Consider the following 24957-nt stretch of genomic DNA (forward strand, 5'->3'; position numbering starts at 1 on the left):
CTAATTGGAGGTTGAGAATTACATGGAGCAATCTAAACAATAGTTCAACAAAGGTATGGAGCACTTAGTATGTAGGCTGCAAAATACCTTGTAAAGATTAAGACAATCCACATAGTTATTTCTTAGGGAAAAGAGATTTGTGCATTGCAAATTTGAAGTATATTGTTGAATAAATTATAATTTTGGCCTTATGCATTGAGGATAGGGTTTTTATGTGTGTTGATTCAAGGAAATTAGATTATTTATGCCTAAGTTTGCTACTAAATTCGAGATGATTGATCACGACGGACATTATTGATTTGGGAACAAAAAATCATGGTATCATATTCAGTGGGAATTCAAAAGGCACATCACACTTCATATTCCTTGTAGTACAATTTTTGTATGATATTAATAAGTACAAATAAACATCAAGATTCATGATGAATAGAGGTGTGGTTTCCACCAACATCTATTCCAATGTAAAGGCAACATAAGTGGTAGTTCGCCATGCCAAAAAAAAATCACTTTTGGTTAGAAAGCATGGGGAAAGAATAATAATAATAATAATGTAATTTGAAGTCCACGACTACAAAGGTGTACATGCTCTACCCCCTATGGATTTTAACATGTAATATTTTAGGAGGGAATACATGCTTTTAATCATTAGGCCCAACCCATAGTGCTAAAATTTGATAACCAAAATTGTGTTGGGATGTCTACAAATTTTCAATTCTATGCACAAACTCAATATATTGAAGTGCACAATATTTTTGTCTCTAATCAACTTGAAAAAGGAAATAAGCAATATCAGTTTTGCGAGACAAAAGAAATCATTATAAATTCATTTAAAAAGATATAAAACAAAAGTTTTAATTTTGCAGCAATTTCAACTTGGTATTATTTTATCCCATTTAATATTTATAATAATTTAGTGAAACAAAAATGTTTAAATTCAATTAGATGTAACCTGAGTAATTGAGAGACATATTGTTATCCTCTACTATAAGGTTCAATTCCTGAATATAAACCACAATATATATTTCTCATATAAAAAATATTTATTCAACTAATAATTAAAATAAAGTTATTCATTATCCCATAAAATTTATATGTAAATATATATATTTACTTATAGAAAATTAATTGAAATGAAATTACATACTGCCAACTTTGATGTGAATATTCTAAAACTTTGTTTTGTATCCAGTTATTCAAACTTAAACTGTTGTTTGAGAATTCGACTGCTGCATGCCTTTGATTTTTATTTAAAAGAACTCGTTAGAAGGCGTATTTCTAAACATTATTAAGAAGAACTAAAAGGTGTAATTCCAAACATTATTAAGAAGTACTATATCTTTTTGGAAGGTTCTAATCATAATCAATATCGTTGGATATTTCTTCAATGTTATTTTGCTAATTATTGGCACAATGAGCAATGGAAAAAACAAGCATTGGAAATTAGAAACAGAAAGCTAATGCCACTTTGCAGGCATATAAGAAATTATTTTTCAAGATTATTTGTTATTAAAATTATTCAAGATTACTTGTTATTAAAATCTCAGTAAGATTAAACCAATTATTGTGTATAAGGAAAACCGTTATGGATGAATTGCAGATTGGTCAGGAGGTGTTTTGAATTAAAAATAAAATGTAAACAGTGAAGATTATATTACCCTTTGAAACGGTGCAGCCCTATGAGGGAGTCTGTTTCAAATTTCAAAAAGTAGATAATCAAGTTTTAATAAACTTCAATACAACTAAAAGAATAATCAGTCACAAGGAGATTTTGAGGTATAATTTACTTAATATATGAAGAAATGGCCTATATTTCTAACAGAGACCCCGACTATAATGAACTTATCAACTTCTCATGATCAGCAACAACCGAATGAAAACTAAAGATTCAGACTCAGATGATTGGTACTATTAAAAAAAGGACATTTTCTCCAAAATAGCTCCACAATTAGCAAAAATATGTCTCTTAATCTTCCCACCTGCAAAGAAATTTAAAAGCATCCTGAGATACGTATTTAACTTCTTAAGAATCTATGATGACATATTTAGACATTGCAACTGACAACAAGGTTTAAGTTTCCATGGCAGCTGTTGTTTGTTTATAGTTTTTTAACTTTTAACACAACTAGTGCCCTCAATCTCTTCCATCTTATCAGTAGTAGATACAACTCTAGGTTTGACCTCAACCATAACTAGACAACATACACCAATAAAGAAAGCACAAGAAGGCAAAAAACGACTAACTTGATCTCAAACTTAAAATTTGAAAGTACCTCAACTGTAAGTTTACTTAATAAACACACTGTTCTCTGCGCACCTCAGCCATGTCAGCTACCAACATCGTAATATTCACATCAACAAATCACTTCAAGGGAGGTTGAACCTTATATACTTCTTATATATTGTGGAGAAGCGGTACCATCAAAGATTTTTAGAGTCTTACACATGTAGTGGGTCGTGACTTTACCTAATAACAGCTTTTAATGATGCTAAATTAATACAAACTCATGTGTAACTACTTTTGATCCATTACAAGGGACCTATAAACATCAACTCTGTATTGGAGTGATATAAATACCCGTTAACATGCAGAAGAGATTTTAATCTTATAGCTTTTATATCCCAGAAGAAATATTTTACAAATTGGTCATGGATAATAACTTACACTTATCTATATATCTTAATACACTTTTTAGATGTTCAAACTTAATATATCATCACCACCTAGTTGTCTAATCCATCAAACTGTTGTTGATGAAATAATATACTAACCTGAGAGTCATCTAAATTCACCCAATGCATTATTTAGATTCAACACTATATTAGATTCAATGGTATCACAAAAAGAGGCATTGATCTATTCACTCAACCATCGAAATTCACTTGAATATATTGATAACTTGTGATAGTTGGGGATGATGTTTGGGAGAAGCAAGTTAGCAGAAGTAAGGTAGGGTTTTGAAATCAAGGCCAATTTTCTAAGCGTGGCATAACTATGACCAATGGCACATGATGACGAGTTCACTATTCATTGGATCAATGCTTTGTTTCCTATAAAATCCTTCGGTTCTTGATTATACTTAGGTGCTCAACACTTCAGATAACCATAGCTTAATTATAGCACTGATGATATTTGGCTAACTCAACAATTTCACCTGTGAACCTCAATTTTTCTAGCCCTTAGCTCCTTGCATGAAGTCGCATCAAATCATATGACCGAGTGCTCATGACCGTGCAATAACTAATAATTCTTATATCGAATATCAAAAAGGGGGCTATATTGGGATATCAAGCATGGAGGGATATCATGATAATGGGCATGGAGTGATATCAGGTATGAAGCATGGAGTGGTATCAGGATATTGGATGTGAAGTGATTTCGAGATATCCAACAACATGGATATCGGGATTCAATATCAGAGTATCGAGCATTGTAACAAATAGTTTAACCCACCTGATAAGCGATAGAGCGATATGGTGTGGGCCCAATATAATGGTGTTTGTTGACGAGAAAGACTCTATTTATCATAATTGTTAATTAATGGGTGTGGAGGATCAAATATCAGAGACTTTGATAGCAAAGTTCTTAAAATAAAAGCTGATATGATGATGCCTGATATGGTGGACAACAAGTGTCAGCTAAAAGTCCATTTCTATTGACTAACTGAATTCACTAGGGTTATTTGATTATCACTCATTAATTTGATTTCTTTGATACACTATGTTTCTTCTCTTCCACAACGAATCTCTGCATCAAATGGATAAATACCATTAAACCTCAAGTTTCTTTGATACACTATGTTTCTCTCTATACGTGATTACAATCATTATTTCGTATTGGTTTATTTGATTTGAAAAATATCTGAAAACATTTGAAATAGTCCATAATATTTTCACTTAAATATATGCTTTTGTCCACGACTTTACTTAGGAAGTGTTTTCTCTGCAATAACATAACTTTTTTAATTAGATGAAGCTCATGTCTGCTCACGCTCAAATATATCACAATAGGTCTCATTCATAATTATATAGCAATGGGATTTATTGATTCTATAGACACAATAATTGATTATAAAATTTTGGACTCAACTACAACTCATAAAAACTTTTTGAAAAAATTTATCCATTATCTCCAAGTATATAATCTATTATACTTACAAAACAATAAATTGACAAAACCATGAGACGATTCTCAGCTAGCACCTATAATTTTTATAATTATATTGCAATAATAAAAATTTAGGAATTGGATATTTGTGTAAAAGCTTGGAGGTGGAGGTGGGGTGAGGAGCTGGAAAATATTAAAAAAGCAGACACAAAGTGGAATCACAGATTTATCTGAAATGTTGGAGGTACTCAGCATTTAAACTTGGAGGATAAATATCTGAACATCCACCAATGTGAGTTCCCAATTATTTGATGGTAAATTGCAGGTTAATCAATTCTTTTTCTTTTTTTTTGCAATTAGTAAAATATAAATGGCATATTCACAATTTTTATTGTCAATTCATAAATATGATATTTTACACTTTTAAAACATGAAAATAAATTCATTTTTCAAAATTAAAAAAAGGGTAATAAAGTTAGGTAAATTAATATAGATTCAAAAAAAAAAATTCCATTAAATAAAAACTAAAAATTAAATATCATCTCTTAAATGAATCACTCTAAGTATTCGTGGAATGGACCAGTCAACACTAACCAGTACTAAAAGAATCACTCTAAAATTCTATTATTTAATTCACTATCACTCGAGCATTCTGTTGTTTAATTCACTAATCTTCAACCTACAGTAGTGTACAAACACTTTGAAATAATCACCAACAATGGCATGTCAGTTCTACAGTAAATTTCTACAAAGATTGGAGTAAATTGCATTAAAACAACTTTACAGTCTCAATAACTAAAACTAATAACTTTATCATTTTTTAGACATTTATCAACGTATATCCCAAAAAAAAATCTCCATTCTCCAAAGTACAATAAAAATAATCCTGATTACATAAATTAGATATGAATAGATTTTTTAGAAACCAAAATTCCACTCACAAAAACCCATAATTTCACAAAACTAAACATGTTTAGCCATGGCCTAAAAAATAGCCAACAAAACATCTATATGATCTTATCGTGTCTCGCTGTTTTAGACGAGCTCTATAAGGATGCCTTCCAAAGGGCACTAGGGAAATGCATGTTGTCTGTTCTCATCTCCTTCATAGTCCACCCATCCAGCGGCAAACAGAATGAAACAGTGCCACTGTCTAGGCAGGGCTATGCATGAACTTTATTTTTCAAAAACAATGCCCAGAATTCTGCAAAACTCGTCAATAATAAAAAGAAACATTGCCAAACCTACCAGAAATTATATGATGGATAATATACAATAACATACAAAATCGAAACAATTACATAAATCTAGGGTAGCTTCTACAATTGCAACAAATCAGGAATATATAAGTAAGGGGAACAACGGAAACAAATTTTTTTTTAATCAGCAGTGAAATAAATTGAAACACAACACGCTCTTTGGATTGACCGTGATCCCGCCCATAAACAGATATTCAAACGCATTAATTTACGTGGTGACGGCCAAAACGAAAGCAAACCTTCTACTAGAATAATTATTATATTACCACAAGTTCATAAAAAAATGGCAGAAACGTGTATAGCGAGGGTTCGTAAAAATATGCGGCCTCCTGGAAGTAACGATTCTATAACTCTCAAAACAGGTCGAGTTAACAGAATAAATATTTTTTTTTTTTAATATTTTTTTTTTTTTTTTAAGATGCCCATAGGCCCTAAGGGTTGAAACTTGCTCCACCACATGTAACAACCCAAAATAAATATCTAATTAACTTATTAACATTAAATTTAAATCAGAGTGGCACTTACCTAGCCAAATAAACATGTAATTAATTAACTAAATTCAAACTATGAATAGTGCTTACCTGTGGTAGAAGTAGGTTTACCGTAACAAGGTTTTGGGGATGACTCTCCACCCAACCGTAGGCTCAATTGCGCAAGGATTTGCTACAATTAGCCACCCCCGAGCTGACCACCCCCGAGCCCTCAATCAACATACTACTACCAGTGACTCCTAAGTCTTAGAACACCATTCTCCTAAGAGAATGAAAGATAGAATATCGGAATGATGGAATGCAAGAATGCCTCTCATCTTCCTCACCATCTATTAAATAGAACAAACATTGGAAGGGGAACCACATGCATACACTCCATGTGCCTATGTGCAACTTTCTTTTGATTTTTAGCTTTTCTGTTTTATTTCTTTACTTTCTTTTGATTTTTAGCTTTCTTGTTTTATTTTCTTCTTTTTGATAGTTTTCTTATTTTATTTCTATTTATTCTTATTTAGAGTTTTAGTATGGTTATTACTATTTTTATTTTTATTATTTTTATTTATTTTATGGAATATATTTTTAATATCATTTATTATTTAACATTTATGTTTTATTATTTTTATTATTTATTATTAAGTGATTTATTTATTGTTATTTATTATTTATATTATTAATTATTATTTTTGTATTATTTATTATTTATTATTAAGGGGAAGGATATTACAGAGAGTTTCACCATTGTACTCCTCCTTTCAAACACTTGAGAGTACCATCTTCATTTGATTGTTGGCTGCAATATTTATCTTCATGCGAGATTGAATTCTTCGATAAAACATATATAATCGTTTGATTGTTGACAACCACTCCCAAGTATCAATCCATGCATAATTAATCTTCAATCTGGCTGATTTTTTTTATTTGCAACATCTTTCTCAGGAGTGATTCTTTTTGCCACAAGGGTGACAAGGATGGAGATCAAAACAATGACCTTCCATATGACCCGTTTTTTGACAACGCTGACATTTTGGTTTTTCTTCAATTTTCTCATTAATTTTTTATATTGTTTGATCAAGAAATCCTCCACTGATAAACTTGATTGGTTTTAAATAATTAGGGATATACAAATTATTATCATCATTGTTATATCCTAAACCACACTGATTTTTGTTGCATTAAATTTCTTCCCATGGTTTAATGATTGGTTTGCAAAAAGAAGGCTAGACTTGATTGTGTACAACTTTTACATTATAAGTTGTATCGCTAAGTGGCTTGGAAACATCATCTTCTGAAAATTTTGAAGTTTTACTATTGAATGGCTCATAAACATGACTCTTCTATTGTAACTCATCACGTTATAGTTGTGACTCAAGTTAGAAAAACTCAATAGTCTCATATGCATAATGTAGATGCCTTTTAATATCAAGAAGAATGATTTTGTTGATTTTCACCGTGTCCTCAACAGTGGATAGTATCAGAGTGTTCAGAAACTCTATCAGTTGAATACTTTGATCCATTTGAACTCACTCACTTGAACTCACACCCACTTTCTTCTAAGACTTGCTTTATTTTCACGCTCACTTGATCTTAGATTTGAACTTTGTTTCTTTCAATTTCACACTCATCTGATTTAGTTTTAACAAGTTTGGGGTGTTAGCTACTACTGAAAATGCACCACAGTTGATGATTTTACAAGAAATAGATGACAAGTTCAAATGACTTCTTATGACTTTTAAAAAACTCAACCCTTCTCACAAGAAATATAATAATAATTCTCTTTATTAAATAATAAACTTCCACTCATGAGAAATTCTCTACTTATATGAATTTTTTCACCATTCTTAAAACCATCCACGTGAATCTTTTTACAATTGCATTAAAGAATCAACCATGAATTTATATGCCTTTTCAAAGTATATTTCACGAAAAAACAAGTGCAAAGAGTTTACGAATTCGTTGACAAAGCTCTTTTACAACCTTCGCTCTAGGTCAACAGTGGGCAGTATCATTTTAACCCAAGAACATCAGTCAAACAAGCTCCATGTTGGAACTCTTGTGTTGTACGTTGGCTCCTCCACACTGGCAATTTCTTTGCTAATGGCCACTTCACGTATTTTGTCAACGCTATTGGATTCTTTGGCATCTCCAATCACAAGAAACCAGAATCTGCAACCTTCATCTCTAGCGGATCTGTCCAGCCTTAGCTTTCATTTTTCAATAAAATGGGCAGAGCTATATATCACGCACGTGGTATAGAATTCAATGTGGAATTTAAATATGGGCAGTGAAATTTATTGCAAATACAACAATTTTATATCCAGAACACACAACAATTCTGGATGCAAAAGTCAAGCTATCCAGAAAAAGGCAATGTAGAGTGAAAACAAAAGCCAAACTGAACGAGTGAATAGATGGATTTGTGTGACAGGCCAGTGAGAATAGTGGGTTCCTCCAGGTATTTGTGGCGGGCTCTTTGTTCCAAGTTTTAGTTGTACGCTCTACCACGTTGTCTAACGATTTTCCACACTATCTCTCCAGATACGTTGTTTCCACAAGCCTGTAATGGATTCAACGTTGCGCAGCTCCAACGAAAATTTCAATGTAATCCCCTATGCAGTAAGCTCGAACTCCAAGCTAACACAAACTTCATATTAATATACATCATCTAGTCTCCACACTGTCTCCTCATTACCTCACAAACAATACAAGTAACGACTCTTCTCCAATGCACGTCGCCTCCTCTGTTATTTTTGCATGCAGGTTTGGTTTTCTTTTAACATGAGTTCTGATCAAAATCATTTACAGTCACGAGACACAAAACATGCATATATCGATATATTAATTTATGTAATTATTAATCATGAAAGTAGACTTACTCTACAAGTCTATGTATGACCAAAAATGGAGGATAATGAAAGAAATTAGGGATGAAATCACACAAAATCTGCTAAGATATTTGTGGAGATACTGTGGAGAAAGTTATGGAAAACGTTCAACCAATTAGTCAAATTGGTAATTTGTTATGAGAACTTCATTTCTATAATAGAGGCTCATCTCTGTGTGAATGATGTATCATTATTATTTGTGAGTATACAATTAGGCTTAAAAGCATTTTCCGCCTAAGTTTATGGTATTGTTATTTTTTCATTTATTATTTTCACTTTTGGATTTGTTAAGATATATTCTCTTTTGAATTTGTACATTCTTGAAGAAAACCTATAATGAATATTAGAATGCATGTAATGTCCAATTTTAAATGTGCAACAAATCTTAGTTGATTATGAATAATTTTGACTGCATTCCTACGGACACAAAGATATATTAACAAAGATCAAGAATTTGGACTAAATGGATGAAATGGTTCTTCCTGTTCATTGACAACTTTTATAGGGAAAGTAAAGTGCATGAAACTCAAAGTTGAGACAAAAACAAATAATATCAATAGAATTTAAGGTAGAATCCATAGTCATTTAAGAGAACAACATTCACACCAAACAAGCATTAACCTCTTATTTAATTTGCTGCAATTTTTCATCATTTCTATTTCTCTTGTTGAAGCTTGAAACCAGGAACAAATACGCATAAACATTCAAACTTGAAGAGAATAGAGACATCTTTAGCAAGATTGAATAAACATAGATGATTTCACGCACAAAATTTCAATAGAAAATACAATCAACAACTACAAATTAGATCGAATTTAGATGTTCCCAGGCTCTGCACTATAACACAACATAGTGTGACTCTGGGGCCCCAACAGAAATCATGAACATAAGGAGAAGCATACTATTGAGGCTCAATCATATATGTGGAATATTCTATCACAGTTGAAGAACACAAATATTTAAGTGATAATCATGACTTTTCAATCCAAGATCCACATCATCAAGACTTGTCAGCACCAAGGAACTACCACATTCCAAAGATCAATATGAGGGAATTTTATAGTAATGATCCTATAACATGGGTATTCCAAATGGAACAATACCTTGATATAGTGACCAAGTGACAACCTTACAAAAGGTAAACATGAAATTCATGTATTTAGAATATATGTAATTTGTATAGTATCAATGGCTTAGAGAAAGAAAACAATATTATATAATATCTTGGTTCATTTTTATGGAGGAATCGATAGAACACAATGGGGATATTAAGAGCAATACATTCTTTAGTCAATTAGTAAATCTTTGGCAAAAAAGTCCAATTATGAAACACATTCAATAATTCCAAAAATTGACTCTCAAGTTAAAAAACATTTTAGAGGATAATTTTTTAAACCTCTTTATGAGAAATTTAAAAGAAAGCATTCAACATGAAGTGCATCTCTTTAAAACTAAATACCTAAAGCATGTTTTCAATCTAGAAAAAGAAAAGGTAAAAAGCAAAAATATGGCTACTAAAAAATTGGTCACTAATAACCATATAGAACATCATGCTCCCTATCCCAAACCGATAAGGTTAATGCCTCAACAAATGGATGAAAGAAGAGTAAAGGGATTATGTTTCAACTGTGACAACAAGTACAATAGGGAGCATAAATGTGGTGAGAAGAAATTATTCTACATATATTGTGAACATGAAGAAGATCAAGAATTAGAACAATCACAAGATCCATAGCTAAAAGAGACTACTCCAACAATATCGTGTCATGCATTAGTTAGCATCAGTACTCCACAAATCCTCTAAATAGAAAGATATGTCAAAATGAAAAAGGTAACAATGTCAATCCATTTAGGTACTACCCATAACTTCATCAATTACAAATTGGTTAAACTTCTTAATTGTTGTGTATATCCAACATCAAAAGTTCAAGTAACAATTGTAGATGGAGGTAACATATAATGCTAAAAGAAGTGCCATAGTATTAAGTTGAATATGGGGGAGTATTTATTGGATAGTCTTATGATTGCCATCTAAATGAATGGTGTTGATGTTGTGTTAGGGGTCTAATGGTTGAAATCATTGAAAACAATAGCCCTTAATTTTCAATATATTTTCATGAGATTCTCTTCAAAAGAAAATGAAATTCAACTTATAGGTATCGAATAAGCCTTCATAGTATGACAAAATCGTTGAAAAGGGAAACCATATAGAAGACCTAGGAGAACTAGTCGTAGGATCATCAAATCTTGTCTTATACATTGTATTCATTATAAAAAGAGGTTTCCCCCATGAAATGGACTATAGTTATTGGTTTTTTTTCAATCATTTTTGAGGCAAAGGTTCCTAAAAAAGCACAAAGGAATGTTGAGGATGGATCACTAATGAAAATTTTAACTTAAAACACTTACAACATTCCATATCGAAGGAAGATAGCTAGATGTAAGTGGGCATTTAAATACAAGTATAATATATAGTTAGCATATTGATGCAAACTATGGTTGGTGGAAAAGGAGTATACCGAAGTTGAGGGTGTAAATTACAACAAAATATATTCACCATTTGTTATAGTATTCTCAATCATAGTTTGTCATACTTTATCAATAGCAACGTCCTTGGAATTACATGGACATTAATTTAGATGTAAAGATTGCATTTCAAAATCACTAATTGGAGGTTGAGAATTACATGGAGCAATCTAAACAATAGTTCAACAAAGGTATGGAGCACTTAGTATGTAGGCGGCAAAATACCTTGTAAAGATTAAGACAATCCACATAGTTATTTCTTAGGGAAAAGAGATTTGTGCATTGCAAATTTGAAGTATATTGTTGAATAAATTATAATTTTGGCCTTATGCATTGAGGATAGGGTTTTTATGTGTGTTGATTCAAGGAAATTAGATTATTTATGCCTAAGTTTGCTACTAAATTCGAGATGATTGATCACGATGGACATTATTGACTTGGGAACAAAAAATCATGGTATCATATTCAATGGGAATTCAAAAGGCACACTATAATTCATATTCCTTGTAGTACAATTTTTGTATGATATTGATAAACACAAATTAACATCAAGATTCATGATGAATAGAGGTGTGGTTTCCACCAACATCTATTCCAATGTAAAGGCAACATAAGTGGTAGTTCGCCATGCCAAAAAAAAATCACTTTTGGTTAGAAAGCACGGGGAAAGAATATTAATAATAATAATGTAATTTGAAGTCCACGACTACAAAGGTGTACATGCTCTACCCCCTATGGATTTTAACATGTAATATTTTACAAGGAAATACATGCTTTTAGTTATTAGGCCCAACCCATAGTGCTAAAATTTGATAACCAAAATTGTGTTTGGATGTCTACAAATTTTCAATTCCATGCACAAACTCAATATATTGAAGTGCACAATATTTTTGTCTCTAATCAACTTGAAAAAGGAAATAAGCAATATCAGTTTTGCGGGACAAAAGAAATCATTATAAATTCATTTAAGAAGGTATAAAACGAAAGTTTTAATTTTGCAGCAACTTCAAATTGATATTATTTTATCCCATTTAATATTTACGCCGTAAGGCGTTTCCCTCTGAAAACAACTCTCCTAACTGCCTCCGTGTCATGACCTGCACCATTCGATTGCATGTTAGACGATTGAATTATTTCGAACCGTCGGATTAATAGTTAATTTATTTTCGGAATATTACAAGTTAATTTATTTCCGGCATATTACAGGTAAATATTCCTTTTATTTTTCCGGCATACGTATGGCGCATTGTATAGGTAAAAAATTTTTGCTGTTATACCCAGCGCACCCATTAACGCACTGTACAGGTAAGTATTCATTTTTTTTTCGGCACACCCATGGCGCATTGTACAGGTAATTTTTTATTTTTTTCCCAAACACACCCATTAACGCACTGTCCAGGTAAATGTACTGGTAAATATTCCTTTTTGTGTTCTCTTTTTTGTTTTCTCTAGCATTTGGGTTTTACAGTCTTGTTTTCTTTTTCTCCGGCATTTTTTACATCATTCTCTTCAGGGTTTTCGAACCTTGGTGATGAAGAAAAAGTTTGACAGTCTCATTTTTTGTTTTCCAACGTTTTGACAGCATTCTGAAGTTTTTTTCAACATTCTCTACAGGGTTTCCCGGTTTCGGTCTTCGTGACAAGGAAAAACAGGGTTTTCAACTTTCGACATCAGTTTGAGGAGGCAGGGTTACTTGCTGAAGATGCAGGGTTGCCTTCTGATGGTTAACCCTCACTTTAACAACTTTCAGGTAATCTACTTGCCATATCCTCTTTTTTTCTTCAATTGTTACCTAAGTTCCCTGACTCTAGTGCCATGCCATTGGTAGAGAAAGCTCCATACTGATCACAATGACTAATAGAAACATGTGATTTACTACAATGAATGGGAAATGGTAGATTACACGCAACCTTGTTTTCTTTTTCTCCGGCATTTTTTACATCATTCTCTTCAGGGTTTTCGAACCTTGGTGATGAAGAAAAAGTTTGACAGTCTCATTTTTTGTTTTCCAACGTTTTTACAGCATTCTGAATTTTTTTACAGCATTCTGAAGTTTTTTTCAACATTCTCTACAGGGTTTCCCGGTTTCGGTCTTCGTGACAAGGAAAAACAGGGTTTTCAACTTTCGACATCAGTTTGAGGAGGCAGGGTTACTTGCTGAAGATGCAGGGTTGCCTTCTGATGGTTAACCCTCACTTTAACAACTTTCAGGTAATCTACTTGCCATATCCTCTTTTTTTCTTCAACTGTTACCTAAGTTCCCTGACTCTAGTGCCATGCCATTGGTAGAGAAAGCTCCATACTGATCACAATGACTAATAGCAACATGTGATTTACTACAATGAATGGGAAATGGTAGATTACACGCAACATATGTTTCATCCAAAATTGGTGCAACAAAATCCGAAGAATATTTTCCCCATGGATTAAACCATTGTGTTGAATGCATCATGGTCAAATGACCTTTACATGTATTGCTTTCCTTATTTGACATGACTAAATTATTCAAGAGACAGGCAATGTAATGTTAATCTGCCCAATATTTATAAATCAGTAGCATATCAGAGTATAGATATCACCCAGGTTTACATTAGTCTATTCAAATCAGCCATCCTCATCACAGTCAAACAATGACTTGCATGATAAAGATGCATCAAAATGGACTTGTGACATGAATGCAGGAAGGTAAGGATTGTGAGAAAATAATAAACAGTGAAAATCATCATATTATCTATCATTAATTTACTTGACCAAACTACATACCTGACATTACGGGTTTGAATTTCTTATATACCCATCCTCTATTGCATATCAAACAAAAATACTCTATCTTTCGATCTCCAAAGCAAGTTGCCTGTCCCTGCTTAGAAAAGTGAATCTGCTGTGAGTGGAAGATTGAACTTTTTTGTCACCTCATTTTTTAAATTCTTGATAGTGACTTGATTTTGATTCTTGTCAAGAACAACAAATCTATTGCGAGACACAAAGACAACAAATCCTCCTAATCCCTTTTTTGTCTCTTGTATTCCATCCCTCCTGCCATGACTATCCTTTGGAACAGCATAAAGTTCATAAGCGCCACCATCAGTGTCTGAACAAATTAATATACGTTATACTCGCATGATGCATTTCACTTTGACATAAGGTGGTCATTCCCAGTGGTTTACATAAAACATTGTAAATCAATGATGGCCTCAGGTTGTTCGGTCGTGCATGCCACCATTACTAGGTTTATTACTAGGAGGTTTATTACAGCTATGTTTATTAATACTTGCTTTTTGACCAGGGAAATATCAGATTTTTTCCAATTTGCTATGGAGCAATTTGAATGACTTTTGTAGAATGTTGTCTGTACTGAATCGAGATAGCACTTCTTTCATGCAGAAGATAAAAAAGAAGTTGAAAAAACAAGCAGAACTGAAAAGGCAGTTGAAAAGGAAGACTTGGAGGCAACTGAAAATCAAGAAGCTTTGAGAAACAAATCTGAAGAGTGAATAGGCGTAGGAGCAACAATAAAGTGTTTGGATTCAGATGAACATTTCTGATTGATGGTTTCAGGCAAGGCACACAACGATTGCCTCGATTGGTTGGACTTCAATGTGTGACTGACATGTTACTGGCCTCAAAGACCTTGGATTCCAAAGAGGCACTTAGAGTTGGACTTGTAGAGGATGTAGTGGCTCATTCAGACCTTCTTGCAGCACTAGACATTCATGAAATCTTCGTCCTTGGCAACAGTTTTTCCAAAGAATAGATAAGCTAAGTTCTTTACCAAAAGCGCTGGATGTTTTAGAGAATGCCGGAGCTAAAGAAAACAAGGCATATACTAACGTTTCCGATCCATCATTATTGTTGAATGGTGTTGTTGCAGGAGTTAGGTTGGAGGCATGCCAAGATTTGATCGAAACTTCTGAAGCAAAAGGACTCATACATGTTATTTTTGCTCAATGCTCATCTCCTAAGGCTCGTGGAACAAGAGACCAAGGATTGATTCCTCATCCAATTAGAAAAGCAACTGTAGTTAAAGATGCTCTCATGGGTTCTGGAATAGTGACTGCTCTGGCTTTCAGTAAATTCCATCATAATAATTTAGAGCAGTTCTGAAGATCGGAAAGAAAAAGACAGAAAGATCTTCGGATGATACCTTCACTGGTCATGGAACCCATTATCATCATGAACCTTTTAATACATGCTTGACATTCCTTTTTACGACCCTTGGGCATTAACTGGACACTAATTCCAAGAATCTTGAAAATATCAGCTAGAAACATTGTGAGTTTATCAGCCAGTGGTGAAATAGTGGCAGAAAATCAGGAGATGATGGAAAATTTCATTATCCAACACAATTGCACTAGCTGAATTTTACCAGCCACTGCAAACAGTGTTTTATAGCTGAAAACACATCATTATCATGCAAGTAAACTATATATGCATTAGTATAATTTCTCTTTTTAGCTGCTGCTTTTTCTTCAGATATGGTAGTATGATTTGTTGGTTACGTACCCTTTTTCAGTTTCGCAGTGACGAGTTACTAATACCTCTCTGTCATCAAACGCTCATGCATTGTAGAAAACAAGAGCCTATAATTTCTTGAATTTATTCCTGCTTAGACTAACCAAAGTGTTCTGGACAAGGGACTGATATAAAAAAGTCACAAAAGCCAAAAATGACACAGGGAATGTTAGGCCATTAAAAGTTCCCATGCATGTTTTTGACCTGCTTCTTGGACAGCAAACTCCATGGGATGACTTTAAAATCTGTTGATCCTATTACTTCACTATTAAAGCATCACGGCCTGGCCCAACACCAATATGACATATGCAGAATATTATCTACAAAGATACAAATAAAACTATATACCGAGAGAGACTCAAACTGGTAGCAGGTCCAACACAAATGACCAAATAAAATAAAATTAACAGTTAGATCCATGAAATTTATTAGTCAAAAGAATGCAAAAATGTGTTGTCAAGAACAAATTGAGGGTCAAAGGTTCAAGAGGCGAAAATTATGGGGCCAAAGCCTCAGTGCAAACAAGCTTTCTGTAAGTTTTAGCAAAATAATTCATACATATACAATGTAGAGTACTAAAATAGTGGATTTCTGATTTTTTAAAGGTAGAGATTGCAGCATAGCACTCGATATAATGAGTGAGTACCTGACAATGGGCCACAATATCATAGCGCTGTGCTAAAACGTCAACGAGCTTGCCCTTTCCTTCGTCACCCCACTGAGTTCCCAGCACTGCACACACTTGACTCAGGGATTTAAAAGGATCTTCCGCTTTCTCTGCCTCAACAATGGCGTCGGCCTCCTCGACGCTGGCATTGCATTTTATCCTTCTACTCTGCAGTACAATTCGACCTTTAGCCTAATGCAAGTTCACAGAATGCGCAAACCCTGACCGCAACCCCTGCTGCCTCTTCTTCTTATCCTGCGAAAATCCGTGCAAATTCGGAACACAGAGATCGCTAATCAGCGCAGATGCCATTTATTCCCACAGACCGCGGATTGAGCAACCTTCAAAACCCCAAATCCCTGGCAGAAGCTATGATCCAGTTCAGGCAGATAGCTTTTTTTCTTTTTCTTTTTTTCTTTCTCTTCTTAATTTATTTATCTATCTCGGACGGTAATCCAGAATGGGACTGGGGAGCACACCCATCGTGCGCTGTACAGGTAAATATTCATTTTTTTTTTGGGCATACCCATGGCGCATTGTACAGGTAATTTTTTTTTGTTGTTCCCAGCACACCCATTAACGCACTGTACAGGTAAGTTTCATTTTTTTCGGCACACCCATGGCGCATTATACAGGTGAACTTTTTTTTTTGTTCCCAGCACACCCATTAATGCACTGTACAGGTAAATGTACAGGTAAATATTCCTTTTTATGTTCTCTTTTTTGTTTTCTCTAGCATTTGGGTTTTACAGTCTCGTTTTCTTTTTCTCCAGCATTTTTTACATCGCTCTCTTCAGGGTTTTCGGACCTTAGTGACGAAGAAAAAGTTTGACGGTCTCATTTTATTTTATTTTTCCTACGTTTTTACAGCGTTTTGAAGTTTTTTACAACATTCTCTTCAGGGTTTCCCTGTTTCGGTCTTGGTGACAAGGAAAAGCAGGGTTTTCAACTCTCAACTTCAGTTTGAGGAGGCAGGGTTACCTGCTGAAGATGCAGGGTTGCCTTCTGGTGGTTAACCCTCACTTTAACAACTTTCAGGTAATCTACTTGCCATATCCTTCTTTAGTAGTAGTATTTTATAGGAAGTTGGCCAGTTAAGGAAGGAGTGAAATTCAAGAAACAAAGAGTGAAACAGAGTCAACCTTGGATGATGGAGAAAATTGTCAGGCTTCATGTTCCTTAATCACAATTTGATAGAAAGCAAAGGTAATGGTTTTTCTAAGTATCTGGTGTCTTTTACTACAATAGTGTTGGGATAAATGAAAATATACTGAGATAATCAATTTTAAATTAACTTTAGTAATGAAGTCATTCATTTTCACCTTTTGTTACAAGTATTTCAAAGATGCTTGCTTGAGTGTTACAATTTGCATAGATAAGAAAGTCCCTTTGCAGCCGCCATCCATTAATTGATATGCTTACTGGTAAGATCAGTGAGGTGTGCCATGATGCTACCAAAACCCTTGACAAACTTCCTATATAAATTGCATATTCTATTAAGTTCTCTAAAGTGAGTCACATTCTTGGGAGTTGGCCAGTCAATTAAGGAGTAAAATTCAGGAATAGGGTTTTAGGCGTGGATTCCTCCATTGATGTCAACAGGATTCGTTTCGGTCTTCATTAAGAGGAACTCTCAGCCAATTGGATTTTCCTGTAGACAAGAATTCTGGTCATGATTTCTTAAGATGGTGATACTTCATAGTAATAGTATTTTATAGGCAAGGATTTTCATTTGATGACACTTTCAATACCTCGATAGCAAGGATTTCAATTTGATAACACTTCCAATACCTCGATAGCAATTTAAATTCGTTTTCAGTAAAAAAAGAAAATGATAGTCACATTTATTTACAGGTCTATTTTGAAACTTGAAATGCTTTAATAAGAGATGGGATGATATTTCAAAACATCCGGTTGTTTAATTAGTTTACTTTAGCGTACTGGGTACCCTAGAAAATATAATGTAGATATTGTTTTTGTAATTTATTGCTATTATATATAATAGTTATTTGACTAGGAATGATAGTTAATTATTGTTTTTGGTTTTTATTATTTAATAATAAATTTGTGATCAAAATTTTGTTTTCCCATCTTATCAAACAGGTGTTAAACAAGTGGATGGGGAGATGGGCTCCACTGACCATCAGTAAGAGTCGTTTCCCACCTGCAAAACAAAACCAATGAAGATCAATGCGCAGGAAAAGTGTGAGCTTGGACTACCTCTAAACTCTCCAAATTTGCCAGATTTATTGATAAGGAGGATGATGAAAGGAAAGAGAGGCTCAAGAGAAAGCGAACAGAGAAGAAAATGGATCTGGAGTCTGAGATATGTTAGCTTGAAGGCTGAGTCCTTGACCTCCCTTAGTCAGACCTTGGACTGATGCTTTATTGTTAATGTGATGCTAGGACTTTCAAATAGTTAGATGAACTTGTGTACTTATAAGAATTTGTCAATTATTATTATTTTTTTTATATACAATGAAATATGATGTTTCATATTAGGATAATAATATCTTTGTATTAATTTGTGTTTTTGATAAATTATTTCTACAATATTTTAAAGTTTTATATTAATAAATTATTTTTGTCATTTTCTTATCAAGTGTTTAGAGGGATCAAATCTTTCTTTGGAGATGCAATTTTTTTTTTTACAGTGAAAAGAGATTTGATCCTTATCGATGTTTAACAAATGTTAACAAATGTTAAGAAATGTTAAGTTAACATAATAAATCAATTTTCTCATTTTCTTGTTATTTTGAAGGCTCAAGAGAAAACGAACAGAGAAGAAAATGGATCTGGATGTGTCAATCTAAAGGCTGAGCCCCTTACCTCCCTTAGTCAGACCTTGGACTGATGCTTTATTGTTAATGTGATGCTAAGACTTTGAAATAGTGAAATGATCTTGTGTACTTATAGGAATTTGTCAATTATTAAAAGAAAATTATTCAATGTACATTAAGAATAAGAAGAACTCTAAGCCAATTGGATTTTCCCATAGTTTTCCTTGGTAGCATAGTGGATATATTCATAGTGAATTCTAGTCATGATTTCTTAAGATATGGTGATATTTCATAGTTAAATGCCTTGTAGTAGTATTTTATAGGAAGTTGGCCAGTTAAGGAAGGAGTGAAATTTCTGAAATAAAGAGTGAAACAGAGCCAACCTTGGATGATGGAGAAAATTGTCAGGCTTTAGGTTCCTTAATCACATCTCTTCAATGTACTGAATGCATTCATGTTTTTTTCTCTCTATGAGAGTTTGAAAAGGTTTCCTTGAAGCGGACTGAAGCTTGGGGTATCTTTCTGTTTGAATATCTATCACATGACATATGACTTTGTCTAGATACTGGCAAACATCGACGTTTAAGTTTCTGCTTATCTCAAAGACATAGTCTATCTGTTTATTCACAGAGTCATGAAAGCAAGATGAGGTAAAAAGTTTGAAGTATTATGCCTTGTGCCTCTTCCAATAACACTAATTCCTCATACAGGAAACGATTTCCTGATGCTTCTCTCTTTCAACAGATCACAAAAATAACTCTTGAATTTATAGCTTAGGCAAGGAGCGCAATGCATTTCAGGTTCATCCTCGAAATCCTCAAATTCACCCGTCAAAGTAATCATGTGCAAGATACCTTTAATGGCATCCATCACTTTCATAAACTAAACCATTCCTTCAGCAGAATTATAAAAATGTCGAGGCAATGCATCCAATTGTGACTACCTATTGGAAAATGTTAAGTTTCTTCTTATCTTAAAGACAGAGTCTATCTGTTTTTTGAAAAGAGTCATGAAAGCAGGATGAGGGAAACACTTCGGAAGTGTTATGCCCTGTGCCTCTTCCAAAAGCACTAATTCCTCATACAGAAATCATTTTCCAGATTTATTGATGAAGAAAGAACAAAGAGTTTCTCACAGGTATTCCAATTGCCATCCATTTTACAAAAATGAGATAATATGGAAGCAATTTTCACCTATACATGGCCTTCTAAACAGGCGCGAAGAGGCTAAAACCATAAACAAGCATCATCAAAAAATTACATTTAAACCCCCATAGACCCAAACCCACAAACTCCCCTGAAAGTGGAATCCAAATCCTCCACTTCCAGAACCTGCGGGGTGAGAATTTTCTCAATAATTAACTGAGCAATATGATCTCCAGCCTTAATCTCAAAACCCTGATCAAAGTGATTGAAGAGAACAACACTCATTGGACCACGGTAATCTGCATCTATGACACCAGCACCAACGTCTATCGAGTGCTTCCAAGCAAAGCCCGAACCTAGGAGTTATACGAGCATATGTGCCTTCGGGTATGGCAATGGACAAATCTATTGGTACCAAGGCCTTCCCTCGGGCGGGCACCACACAAGAAGTCGCACTAGATAGATCATACCCAGCGACCAAAGAAGAACTTCCAGACGGAAGAATAGCATTAGGCGAAAGATTCTTTACATGCAATATTGGCTCATAGGCAACTTTCACGCCCTTTTTATTAAAATATGTAGCATTCCCACTCAGCTCCATGCCCCCTGGGTAGCCTGTGCCAATAATTCTTTTACTGTTCTTTCTCTGTCATCTTTAACTTAAGATTACATGTAAGGTGAACATTCTACTTTTTTCCTCTGGAAAAATCATAAATATTTCATTGATGATCAGTTTTTACATGAGAGTCTGTTATTTACATGATATTTTCAGCTGCTTCTTTGTTGCACTACCACGCAGGGTATGCTATCAGTGTACTTTCAGTATGCTGTTCTTGCCTTCAAAAATTTTACAAAATTTAGAGAAATAACAGTATATGTCTGTAGAGCTGTAGTCAAGGTGAACATTCTACTATTCCAGGGACCCAAAAATATATTTCTATTGTTCTTCATGGTAAATAACACATGTCTTCTGATGCATATTCACTATATTCAGCCTCTATAAATCAACGAGTATATCTTTGAATGTAGTTGGTAATACCAATTGCACATGTCTTCTGATGCATATTCACTATATTCATCCTGTATAAATCAACAATGAGTATATATTTGAATGTGTTTGCTTTTCATATAAGCAAATTTGTCATGCATAAATCAACTCCTCTGGACTTTCATAGCTTGTGGGATGGTCATGGAGGAAAGCAATTGAGACCCATCATAGTTGTTGAAACCCGTCATGGCCGGTATTAGTTAGTTTAGAAAAAGTATTGGATCCTGGTCAAATAAAAACAGGTCAATTGTTGTACCATATGTAAAGAATTATTTCACTGAGTGACTTCTGTGAGCGCGATGACCTCCCATCGGAGAGTCTGGCATACCATTTTGATAGTTATGTTTTTATAACCAATTCATTATTAATGGGGTTTAACATATTTTTTAAACATAATCAATTTATTTTAATAAATATAATACATGTTTTAAATATATCTTGATATTTATTTATTTTTAGTTTAAATAATAATTTCTTAGGTATCCCTATCCAAATTGATATAGATAGCTATTCAGTTGTTTACCTTCACTTTGAATTAGGCAATCTTTATCTAGATACAGAAGTGTGTAAAGAGCTTCAGTGTAAACAACGTCAATGGCTATTTATGGCTATTTTTATTGCATTTTATAGCCACTTTAACCCCCCGAATAGGGTTTTAGGTGTGGCTTCCTCAATTGATGTCTGCAGTATTCGTTTCAATGTACATTAAGAATAAGAACTCTCAGCCAACTAGATTTTCCATAGTTTTCCTTTTAGCATAGTGGATATCTTCATAGTGAATTCTGGTCATGATTTCTTAAGATAGGGTGATATTTCATAGTTTTCCTTGTAGTAGTATTTTATAGGAAGTTGGCGAGTTAAGGAAGAAGTGAAATTCAAGAAATAAAGAGTGACACAGAGCCAACCTTGGATGATGGAGAAAAATATATTTCTATTGTTCTTCATGGTAAATAGCACGTCTTCTGATGCATATTCACTATATTCATCCAGTATAAATATGGCTTTTAATATTAGGATAATAATATCTTTGTATTAATTTGTGTCTTTGGTAAATTATTTTATTAATAAATCAATTTTTTCGTTTTCTTACCAAGTTTTTAGGGGATCAAATCTTTCTTTCGAGATGCAATTGTTTTTTTTTTTTTTATTTATATAGTGAAAAGAGATTTGATCTTTATCTATGTTTAACAAATGTTAACAAATGTCCAGTTAACACAATAAATTAATTTTCTCATTTTCTTGTTACAAGAGAAAACGAACATAGAAGAAAATGGATCTGGAGTTTGAGATGTGTCAACCTGAAGGATGAGCCCCTTATCTCCCTTAGAAAATGGATCTGGAATTTGAGATGTGTCAACCTGAATGCTGAGCCCCTTATCTCCCTTAGCCAGACCTTCGACTGATGCTTTATTGTTAATGTGATGCTAGGACTTTCAAATGGTTAGATGAATTTGTGTACTTATAGGATTTTGTCAATAATTAAAAGAATATATATATATATATATATATATATATATATATATATATATATATATATATATATACAATGAAATATGACTTTTAATATTATGATGATAATATCTTTGTATTAATTTGTGTTTTTGATAAATTGTTTCTACAATATTTTAAAGTTTTATATTAATAAATTAATTCTTTCATTTTCTTACCAAGGTTTTAGAGAGATCAAATTTGAGATGCAATTTTTTTTTATGAGATTTGATCCTTATCGATGTTTAACAAATATTAACAAGTGTCGAGTAATGAGATAGAAATAAATGTGTTTTATAATACATGATAACACAAACAATTAAAAATACATGAACACCATATTTTACCCTAGAATCCTTTACGAGAAAATTGAATAATATATCTACTATTTCTAATGGCTTAAAAGAAGCCAAACCAGCGAAAGTGAGCCCTCCACTCAATTCAGGAATATTACAATAGAAAATCCTCAAGATTTTAACAACTTCATCACATATAATCAACACGCTCTAAGACCATGGGCCAAAACAGTCATGTGCCCACATTTATGATTTCCTTTTAAATTTATTATTACTTAGTATACAAGCAAATGATGTAATCACGAGTCAAAAACATAGTAAATTACTCCATAATGGCTTCCCTCATCATTTTTAATACTAATAAAAATCTTCACTATATCTCTCATAACTTTGTAAAAATATTCTTTTCGTAAGAAGTCAAAAAAAACTTCATATGAATGATCCAATTAAATAATTTCTTTTCAATATTTATCCAGTTTCTAAAATTTCTTATAACATACTACAGCCTTACGGCGTTTCCATTGCAACATGTGGTGCAATTGCTAGTTATAATAATTTAGTGAAACAAAAATATTTAAATTCAATTAGATGTAACACGAATAATTGAGAGACATATTGTTATCCTCTACTTTAAGGTTCAATTCCTGAATATAAACCACAATATATATTTCTCATATAAAAAATATTTATTCAACTAACAATTAAAATAAAGTTATTCATTATCCCATAAAATTTATATGTAAATATATATTTACTTATAGAAAATTAATTGAAATGAAATTACATACTGCCAACTTTGATGTGAATATTCTAAAACTTTGTTTTGTATCCAGTTATTCAAACTTAAACTGTTGTTTGAGAATTCGACTGCTGCATGCCTTTGATTTTTATTTAAAAGAACTCGTTAGAAGGCGTATTTCTAAACATTATTAAGAAGAACTAGAAGGTGTAATTCCAAACATTATTAAGAAGTACTATATCTTTTTGGAAGGTTCTAATCATAATCAATCTCGTTGGATATCTCTTCAATGTTATTTTGCTAATTATTGGCACAATGAGCAATGGAAAAAACAAGCATTGGAAATTAGAAACAGAAAGCTAATGCCACTTTGCAGACATATAAGAAATTATTTTTCAAGATTATTTGTTATTAAAATCTCAGTAAGATTAAACCAATTATTGTGTATAAGGTAAACCGTTATGGATGAATTGCAGATTGGTCAGGAGGAGTTTTGAATTAAAAATAAAATGTAAACAGTGAAGATTATATTTTTTTAACCAAAAGAGTGAAGATTATATTACCCTTTGAAGCGGTGCAGCCCTATGAGGGAGTCTGTTTCAAATTTCAAAAAGTAGATAATCAAGTTTTAATAAACTTTGATACAACTAAAAGAATAATCAGTCACAAGGAGATTTTGAGGTATAATTTACTTTAATATAAGAAGAAATGGCCTATATTTCTAACAGAGACCCCGACTATAATGAACTTATCAACTTCTCATGATCAGCAACAACCGAATGAAAACTAAAAGATTCAGACTCAGATGATTGGTACTATTAAAAAAAGGACATTTTCTCCAAAATAGCTCCACAATTAGCAAAAATATGTCTCTTAATCTTCCCACCTGCAAAGAAATTTAAAAGCGCCCTGAGATACGTATTTAACTTCTTAAGAATCTATGATGACATATTTAGACATTGCAACTGACAAAAAAAAAAAAGCAACTGACAACAAGGTTTAATTTTCCATGGCAGCTG

General features: G+C 33.0%; 1 long non-coding RNA gene and 1 pseudogene across 5 annotated transcripts; one reads left to right on the plus strand and one right to left on the minus strand.

The window, feature by feature from the left end:
* The first annotated feature begins 12336 nt into the window (after positions 1–12336).
* LOC149257409 (uncharacterized) lies at positions 12337–18906 on the plus strand. Of its 5 annotated transcripts, none has more exons than XR_016256748.1 (5): positions 12337–12568; positions 12878–13013; positions 13339–13474; positions 17345–17480; positions 18546–18906. It is a non-coding gene; the product is annotated as an uncharacterized LOC149257409 (long non-coding RNA). The 5 variants fall into 5 exon arrangements; XR_016256746.1 differs by having other exon boundaries at positions 12524–12614; XR_016256747.1 differs by lacking the exon at positions 12337–12568 and having other exon boundaries at positions 12628–13013; positions 17345–17648.
* Positions 18907–20484: 1578 nt separating this feature from the next.
* Positions 20485–21603, minus strand: LOC149257410 (deoxyuridine 5'-triphosphate nucleotidohydrolase pseudogene; annotated as a pseudogene).
* Positions 21604–24957: the final 3354 nt, after the last annotated feature.

This window comes from Pinus tabuliformis, chromosome 6 (genome assembly GCF_031772625.1).
Source record: "Pinus tabuliformis cultivar Carrire ecotype Pingquan chromosome 6, CPIR1, whole genome shotgun sequence".
NCBI lineage: Eukaryota > Viridiplantae > Streptophyta > Pinopsida > Pinales > Pinaceae > Pinus > Pinus tabuliformis.